Consider the following 12,253-nt stretch of genomic DNA (forward strand, 5'->3'; position numbering starts at 1 on the left):
ATACTCACTTCACTACTACTACATACTCACCTCACTACTACTAAATACTCACCTCACTACTACTACACACAGCACTACTACTGCATTCCTCACTACATACTCACCTCACTACTACTACATACTCACCTCACTAATACTACATACTCACCTCACTACTACTGCATACTCACATCACTTCTACTACACTCACCTCACTACTACTACATACTTAACTCCCTACATACCTACCTGACTACTACTACATACTCATCTCACTATTACTACTACTAGATACTCACCTCACTACTACTACATACCTCACTACATACTCATCTCACTACTACTACACTCACCTCACAACTACTACATACTTATCTCACTACAACAAAACACTTACCTCATTATTACTACATACTTACCTCACTAATACTACATACTTACCACACTACTACTACATACTTACATCACTACTACTACACAGTAACCTCACTACTACTACATACTTACCATACTACTACTACATACTCAACTCACTACTACTACTACATACTCATCTTACCACTACTGCATACTCACCTCACTACTAGTACATACTCACCTCACTAATACTACATACATAACTCTCTACTACTACTTACTCACCTCACTACTACATACTCAACTCACTACTACTACATACTCACCTCACTACTACTACATACTCACCTCACCAGTACTACATACTCACCTCCCTACTACTACTTACTTACATCACTACTAATACACACTCACCCCTCTACTACTACATACTCACCCCACTACTACTACATACGCACCTCACTCCTACTACATACCTACCTCCCTACTACTACATACTTACCTCACAACTACTACATACCCACCTAACTTACTATATACTTACCTCACTACTACTATATTATTACTTCACTACTAAAACATACATACGTCACTAAAACTACATACTTACCTCTCTACTACTATATACTCACCACATTACTACCACATTCTCACTTTACTACTACATACTTACCTCACTACCACCACATACTCACCTCACTACTACTACAACTTACCTCACTACTACTACATACTTATCTCACTACTACTACATACTTATCACTACATACTCAATCACAACTACTACATAATTACCTCTTTACTACTACATACTTACCTCACTACTACTACATACTTACCTCACACTACAAAATACTTACCTCACTACATATTTACCTCACTACTACTACTACATACTTACCTCACTACTACAACATACGTACATCACTACAACAACATACGCACCTCACTACTACATACTCACCTCACTACTGGTACATACTCACCTCACTACTACTACGTACCCATCTCACTACATACTTACCTCACTACTACTACGTACCTCATTACTACTACACACTCACCTCACCACTACTACATACTCACCTCACTACTACTACATAATTAACTTACTACTGCTACATACTCATCTCACTACTCCTACATACTTACTTCACTAATATTACATACTTAACTCACTACTACTACATACCCACTTTACTGCTACTACATACTTCCCTCACTACTACTACATACTTACCTCACTACTACTACCACATACTCATCCCACTACTACTACATACTTACCTCACTATTACTACATACTCATCTCACTACTACTACATAATCACCTCACTACTATTACATACTCACCTCACTACTACTACTTCATACTCAACCCACTACTACTTATTACTTACCTCACTACTACTATATGCTTACCTCACAACTACTACATACTCACCTCACTACTGCTATATACTTACTTCACTACTACTACTACATACTTACCTCACTACTACTACATACTTACGTCACTTCTGCTGCATACTTACCTCACTACTACTGCACTCTTCACTACATACTCACCTCACTACTACTACATAGTCACCTCACTACTGCTAATTACTTGCTTTACTACTAATACATACTCATCTCACTACTAATACATACTCACCTCACTACTAATACTACACACTCACCTCACTAGTACTACATACTTACCTCACTACTACTACATAATTACCTCAGTACTACTACATACTCACCTCAATACTACTACATACTTACCTCATTACTACTACATACTCATCTCACTACTACTACATAATCACCCCACTACTACTACTATATACTCACCTCACTACTACTGCATACCTCAGTACATACTTACCTCACTACTGCTACATCTTACCTCACTACTACTACATACTCATCTCACTATTACTACATACTCACCTCACTATTACTACCTTCTCACCTCACTACTACTACATAACTTATCTCACTACTACTACATATTTACCTCAACACTACTACTCAATTACTCCCCTAATACTACATACTTACCTCACTACATACTCACCTCACCACTACTACATATTTACCTAAACACTACTACTTAATTACTCCCCTAATACTACATACTTACCTCACTACATACTCACCTCACTACTAATACATACTAACCTCACTACTACTACATACTTACCTCACTACTATGACATACTTACCTCACTACTACTACATACTTACCTCACTACTCCTACATACTTATCACACTACTACTACATACTTACCTCAATACTACTACATACTTACCTCACTAATACTACATACTTACCTCACTACTACTACATACCTACCGCACTACTACTACATACTCACCTCACTACTACTACATACTTACCTCACTAATACGACATACTTACCCCACTACTACAACATACTCTCCTCACTACTACCACATACTCACCTCACTACTACATACTCATCTCACTACTACTACATACTCACCTCACTACTACTACATACTCACATCAATACTATTATATACTCACCTCACTACTCCTACATACTCATGTCACTACTACTACTTGTTCACCTCACTACTACTACATACTCACCACACTACTACTACATACCTCACTACTACTACATACTCATCTCACTACAACTATATACTCACATCACTACTACTACATACTCACCTCACTACTACTTCTTACTTACCTCACTACTACTACATACTCACCACACAACTAATACATACTCACCTCACTACTACTACATATTTACCTCACTACTACTACATACTTACCTCACTACTACTATATACTTACGTCACTACTGCTACATACTCACCTCATTACTGCTACATACCTCAATACTATTACATACTTACCTCACTACTATTACATACTTACGTCACTACTACTACATACTCACCTCATTACTTCTACATACTTACCTCACTACTACTACATACTTACCTCACTGCTGCTACATACTTACCTCACTACTACAACATACTCACCTCACTACTACTACATTCTCACCTCACTACTACTACATACTTACCTCACTACATACTCACCTCACTACTACTACATACTCACCTCACTAATACTACATAGTCACCTCACTACTACTACATACTCACCTCAATACTACTACATACTCACCTCGCTACTACTACATACTCATGTCACTACTACATACTCACCTCACTACTACTACATACGCACCTCACTCCTACTACATACTTACCTCCCTACTACTAGATACTTACCTCACAACTACTACATACTCACCTAACTTACTATATACTTATCTCACTACTACTATATTCTTACCTCACTACTACTACATACATACGTCACTACAACTACGTACTTACCTCTCTACTACTATATACTCACCACATAACTACCACATTCTCACTTTACTACTACATACTTACCTCACTACCACTACATACTCACCTCACTATTACTACATACTTACCTCACTACTACTACATACTTATCTCACTACTACTGCATACTTATCACTACATACTCAATCACACCTACTACATAATTACCTCACTACTACTACATACTTACCTCACTACTACTACATACTTACCTCACACTACTAAATACTTACCTCACTACATATTTACCTCACTACTACTACTACATACTTACCTCACTACTACAACATACGTACATCACTACCACTACATACGCACCTCACTACTACATACTCAACTCACTACTGGTACATACTCACCTCACTACTACTACGTACCCATCTCACTACATACCTACCTCACTACTACTACATACCTCACTACTAATACACACTCACCTCACCACTACTACATACTCACCTCACTACTACTACATACTTACCTTACTACTGCTACATACACATCTCACTACTCCTACATACTTACTTCACTAATATTACATACTTACCTCACTACTACTACATACCCACCTTACTACTACTACATACTTACCTCACTACTACTACATACTCATCTCTATACTACTACATACTTACCTCACTACTACTACACACTTACCTCACTACTACTACTAATACATACTCATCCCACTACTACCACATACTTACCTCACTATTACTACATACTCATCTCACTTCTACTACATTAACACCTCACTACTATTACATACTCACCTCACTACTACTACTTCACACTCAACCCACTACTACTTATTACTTACCTCACTACTACTACATGCTTACCTCACAACTACTAAATACTCACCTCACTACTTCTACATACTTACTTCACTACTACTACTACATACTTACGTCACCACTACTACATACTTACGTCACTACTGCTGCATACTTACCTCACTACTACCGCATTCTTCACTACATACTCACCTCACTACTACTACATTGTCACCTCACTACTGCTAATTACTTGCCTTACTACTAATACATAATCATCTCACTACTAATACATACTCACCTCACTACTACTACTACATACACACCTCACTAGTACTACATACTTACCTCACTACTACTACATAATTACATCAGTACTACTACATACTCACCTCAATACTTCTACATACTTACCTCATTACTACTACATACTCATCTCACTACTACTACATAATCACCTCACTACTACTACTACTATATACTCACCTCACTACTACTGCATATCTCACTACATACTCACCTCAGTACTACTGCATACTTCACCTTATTACTACTACTACTACTACATACTCATCTCACTACTACTACATACTCACCTCACTACTAATACATACTTACCTCACTATTACTGCATACGTACCTCACTACTACTACATATTCATCTCACTATTACTACATACTCACCTCACTATTACTACATTCTCACCTCACTGCTACTACATAATTTATCTCACTACTACTACATATTTACCTCGACACTACTACATAATTACCTCACTAATACTACATACTTACCTCACTACATACTCACCTCACTACTAATACATACTAACCTCACTACTACTACATACTTACCTCACTACTATGACATACTTACCTCACTACTACTACATACTTACCTCACTACTACTACATACTTATCACACTACTACTACATACTTACCTCAATACAACTACATACCTACCTCACTAATACTACATACTTACCTCACTACTACTTCATACCTACCGCACTACTATTAAATAATCACCTCACTACTACTACATACTTACCTCACTAATATGACATACTTACCTCACTACTATAACATACTCTCCTCACTAATACTACATATTCACCTCACTACTACATACTCATCTCACTAGTACTACATACTCACCTCACTACTGTTACATACTCACATCAATACTATTATATACTCACCTCACTACTCCTACATACTCATGTCACTGCTACTACTTGTTCACCTCACTACTACTACATACTCACCTCACTACTACTACATACTTACCTCACTACTACTACATACTCATCTCACTACTACTATATACTCACATCACTACTTCTACATACTCACATCACTACTACTTCTTACTTACCTCACTACTACTACATACTCACCTCACAACTACTACATACTCACCTCACTACTACTACATATTTACCTCACTACTACTACATACTTACCTCACTACTACTATATACTTACGTCACTACTGCTACATACTCACCTCATTACTGCTACATACCTCACTACTACTACATACTTACCTCACTACTACTACATACCTACGTCACTACTACTACATACTCACCTCATTACTTATACATACTTACCTCACTACTACTACATACTTACCTCACTGCTACTACATACTAACCTCACTACTACAACATACTCACCTCACTACTACTTCATACTCACCTCACTACTACTACATACTTACCGCACTACATACTCACCTCACTACTACTACATACTCACCTCACTAATATTACATAGTCACCTCACTACAACTACATACTCTCCTTAATACTACCACATACATCACTACTACTACATACTCACCACAATACTACTACATACTCACCTCGCTACTACTACATACTCATCTCACTACTACTACATACTCACCTCACTACTACTACATACTCACCTCACTACTACTACATACTTACCTCACTACTACTACATACTCACCTTACTACTACTGCATACTTACCTCACTATTACTACAAACTTATTTTACTACAATTACATACTTACCTCACTACTACTACATACTCATCTCACTACTACTACTTACTCACCTCACTACTACAACATACTCACCTTACTTCTACTACATACTCACCTCAATACTACTACATAATCACCTCACTACTACTACATACTCACCTCACTACTACTACATACTCATCTCACTACTAATAAATAGTCACCTCACCACTACTACATACTTACCTAACTACTACTACATACTTATCTCACTACTACTACATACTTACCTCAATATTACTAAATACTTACCTCACCAATACTACATACTTACCTCCTTACTAATACATACTTACCGCACTACTACTACATACTAACCTCATTACTAATACATACCTACCTCACTAATATGACATACTTACCTCACTACTACTACTACATACTCACCTCACTACTACTAAATACTCACCTCACTACTACTACATACTCATCTCAGTACTACTACATACTCATCTCACTACTACTACATACTCACCTCACTAATACATATTCATCTCACTACTACTGCATACTCACGTCACTACTACTACATACTCACCTCACTAATAATACATATTGACCTCACTACAGCTATATACTCACCTCACTGCTTCTACATACTTAACTCACCACTATTATTTACTCATCTCACTACTACTACACACTCACCTCACTACTACTACATACTTACTTACTCACCACACTACTACAACATACTCACCATACTACTACCACATACTCATCTCACTAGTACTACATACTCACGTCACTACTACTACATACTCACCTCACTACTTCTACATATTCACCACACTACTGCTATATACTCACCTCACTACTACTACATACTTAACTCACTACTACTACATACTCATCTCACTACTACTACACACTCACCTCACTACTACTACATACTCACCCCACTACTACTACATACTCTACTCACTACTACTACTTACTTACCTCACTACTACTACATACTCACCTCACAACTACTACTTACACGCCTCACTACTACTACATATTTACCTCACTAATACTACATACTTACCTGACTACTACTACATACTTATGTCACTACTGCTACATAATCACCTCATTACTGCTACATACTTATCCTCACTAGTACTACATACTTACCTCACAGCTACTACATAGCTACCTCACTACTACTACATACTCACCTCACTACTACTACGTACTCACCTCACTACTTCTACATACTTACCTCACTACATACTCACCTCACTACTACTACATACATACCTCACTACATACTCAACTCACTACTACTACATACTCATCTTACTACTACTACTCACCTCACTACTACTACATATTCACCTCACTACTACTACATACGTACCACACTACTACTACATACTCACCTTTGTACTACTGCATACTTACCTCGCTACTACTACAAACTTATTTCACTACTACTACATACTTACCTCACTACATACTTACCTCACTACTACTACATACTTATGTAACTACTGCTACATACTCACCTTATTACTGCTACATACTTATCCTCACTAGTACTACATACTTTCCTCACAGCTACTACATACCTACCTCACTAATACTACATACTCACCTCACTACTACTACATACTAACCTCACTACTACTACTACATACTTACCTCTCTACATACTCACCTCACTACATACTCACCTCACTACTACTACATACTCACCTCACTAATACTACATACTCATCTCACTACTACTACATACTCAACTTACTACTGCTACATACTCACCTCACTAATGCTACATACTCATCTCACTACTTCTACATACTCACCTCACTACTACTACCTACTCACCTCACTACTACTACATAATTACCTCACTACATACTCACCTCACTACTACTACATACATACCTCACTACATACTCACCTCACTACTACAACATACTCACCTCACTAATACTACATACTCATCTCACTACTACTACATACTCAACTTACTACTACTACATACTCCCCTTACTACTACTGCATACTTACCTCACTACTACTACTAACTTATTTCACTACTACTACATACTTACCTCACTACATACTTATCTCACTACTGGTAAATACTCACCTGATTACTGCTACATACTTATCCTCACTAGTACTACATACTTAACTCACAGCTACTACATACTTACCTCACTACTACTACTACTACGTACTCACCTTACTACTACTGCATACTTACCTCACTACTACTACAAACTCACTTCACTACTACTACATACTTACCTCACTACATACTCACCTCACTACTACTACATACATACCTCACTACATACTCACATCACTACTACCACATACTCACCTCACTAATACTACACACTCACCTCACTACTACAACATACTGACCTCACTACTACTACATAATCATCTCACTACTACTACATACCCACTTCACTACTACTACATACTCACCTCACTACTACTATATACTCACCTCACTACTACATACTCACATCACTACTACTACATACTTAGCTCACTACTACTACATACTTCCTCACTACAACTACATAATCACCTCACTAATATTACATACTCACCTCACTACTAGTACATACTGACCTCACTACTACTACATAATCATCTCACTACTACTACATACCCACTTCACTACTACTACATACTCACCTCACTACTACTATATACTCACCTCACTAATACATACTCACATCATTACTACTACATTCTTAGCTCACTACTACTACATACTTCCTCACTACAACTACATACTCACCTCACTATTGCTACATACTCACCTCACTACTACTGCAGACTCACCTCACTACTACTGCATATTCACATCACTTCTACTACATACACACCTCACTACTACTACATACTTAACTCCCTACATACCTACCTCACTAGTACTACATACTCACCTCACTACTACCACTACTAGATACTCACCTCACTACTCCTACATACCTCACTACTTACTCAGCTCACTACTACTACACTCACCTCACTACTACTACATACTTATCTCACTACTACTACATACTTACCTCAATATTACTACATACTTACCTCACTAATACTACGGAATTACATCACTACTACTACATACTTAACTCACAACTACTACACAGTAACCTCACTACTACTACATACTTACCTTAGTACTAATACATACTCAACTCACTGATATTACATACTCACCTTACCACTACTGCATACTCACCTCACTAATACTACATACTCGCCTCACTAATAAAACATACTTAACTCACTACTACTACATACTCACCTCACTACTACTACATACTCACCTCACTACTACTACATACTCACCTCACTGCTACTACATACTCACCTCACTACTACTACATACTTACATCACTACTAATACACACTCACCCGTCTACTACTACATACTCACCTCACTACTACTACATACTCACCTCACTCCAACTACATACTTACTTCCCTACTACTACATACTTACCTCACTACTACAACATACTTACCTACTACTACTACATACTTATCACAACATACTCAATCACTACTACTACATAATTACCTCACTACTACTACATACTTACTTCACTACTACTACATACTTACCTCACTACTAATACATACTTACCTCACACTACTAAATACTTACCTCACTACATATTTACCTCACTACATACTTACCTCACTACTACTACGTACCTCACTACTACTACACACTCACCTCACCACTATTACATACTCACCTCCCTACTACTACATACTTACCTTACTACTGCTACATACTCATCTCACTACTCCTTCAATCTTACCTAACTACTACTACATACTTACTTCACTACTACTACATACTCACCTTACTAGTACTAAATACTTACCTCACTACTACTACATACTCATCTCTCTACTACTACATACTTACCTCACTACAACAACATACTTACCACACTACTACCACATACTCACCTCACTACTACCACATACTCACCTAACTACTACTACATACTTACCTCACTACGACTACATACTCATCCCACTACTACTACATACATACCTCACTATTACTACATAATCATCTCTCTACTACTACATAATCACCTCACTACTATTACATAGTCACCTCACTACTACTACTACATATACACCCCACTACTACTTATTACTTACCTCACTACTACTACATGCTTACCTCTCAACTACTACATACTCACCTCACTACTGCCATATACTTACTTCTCTACTACTACTACATACTTACCTCACTACTACTACATACTTACAGCATTACTACTACATACTTACCTCACTACTACTGCATACTTTACTACATACTCCCCTCACTACTACTACATACTCACCTCACTACTGCTAAATACTTACCTTACTACTAATACATACTCATCTCACTACTAATACATACTCACCTCACTACTACTATATACTTTCCTCACTACTACTACATAATTACCTCAGTACTACTACATACTCTCCTCACTACTACTACATACTTACCTCAATACTACTACTTACTCATCTCACTACTACTACATAATCACCTCACTACTACCACTAAATACTCACCTCAGTACTACTGCATACCTCACTACATACTCACCTCAGTACTGCTACATACTTACCTTATTACTACCACATACTCATCTCACTACTACTACATACTCACCTTACTACTAATACATACTTACCTCACTACTAATACATACTTACCTCACTACTACTACATACTCATCTCACTATTACTACATACTCACCTTACTATTACTACATACTCACCACACTATTAGTACATAACTTATCTCACTACTACTACATACTTACCTCAATACTACTACATACTTAACTCACTAATACTACATCTTACCTCACTACATACTCACCTCACTACTACTAAATACTAACCTCACTACTACTACATACCTCACTACAAACTCACCTCACTACTACTACACTCACCTCACTATTACTACTACATACTTATCTCACTAGTAGTACATACCTACCTCAATATTACTACATAGTTACCTCACTAATACTACATACTTACCTCACCACTACTACATGCTTACCTCACTACTACTACACAGTAATCTCACTACTACTACATACTTACCCCACTACTACTACATACTCACTTCACTACTACTACATACTCACCTTACTACTAATGCATACTCACCTCACTAATACTACATAATTAAATCACTACTACTACTTACTCACCTCACTACTACATACTCACTTCACTACTAATATATACTCACCTCACTACTACAACATACTTACATCACTATTAATACACACTCACCCCTCTACTACTACATACTCTCCTCACTACAACTACATACTCACCTCACTCCTACTACATACTTACCTCCCTACTACTACATACTTACCTCACAACTACTACATACTCACCTCACTTACTATATACTTACCTCACTACTAATACATACTTACCTCACTACTACTACATACTTACGTCACTACAACTACATACTTACCCCACTACTACTATATACTCACTTCACTACTACCACATACTCACTTTACTACTACATACTCACCTCACTTACTATATACTTACCTCACTACTAATACATACTTACCTCACTACCACTACATTCTCACCTCACTACTACTACATACTTACCTCACTACTACTAGATACTTACCTCACTACTACTACA

This window comes from Periplaneta americana, chromosome 16 (assembly GCF_040183065.1).
Source record: "Periplaneta americana isolate PAMFEO1 chromosome 16, P.americana_PAMFEO1_priV1, whole genome shotgun sequence".
NCBI lineage: Eukaryota > Metazoa > Arthropoda > Insecta > Blattodea > Blattidae > Periplaneta > Periplaneta americana.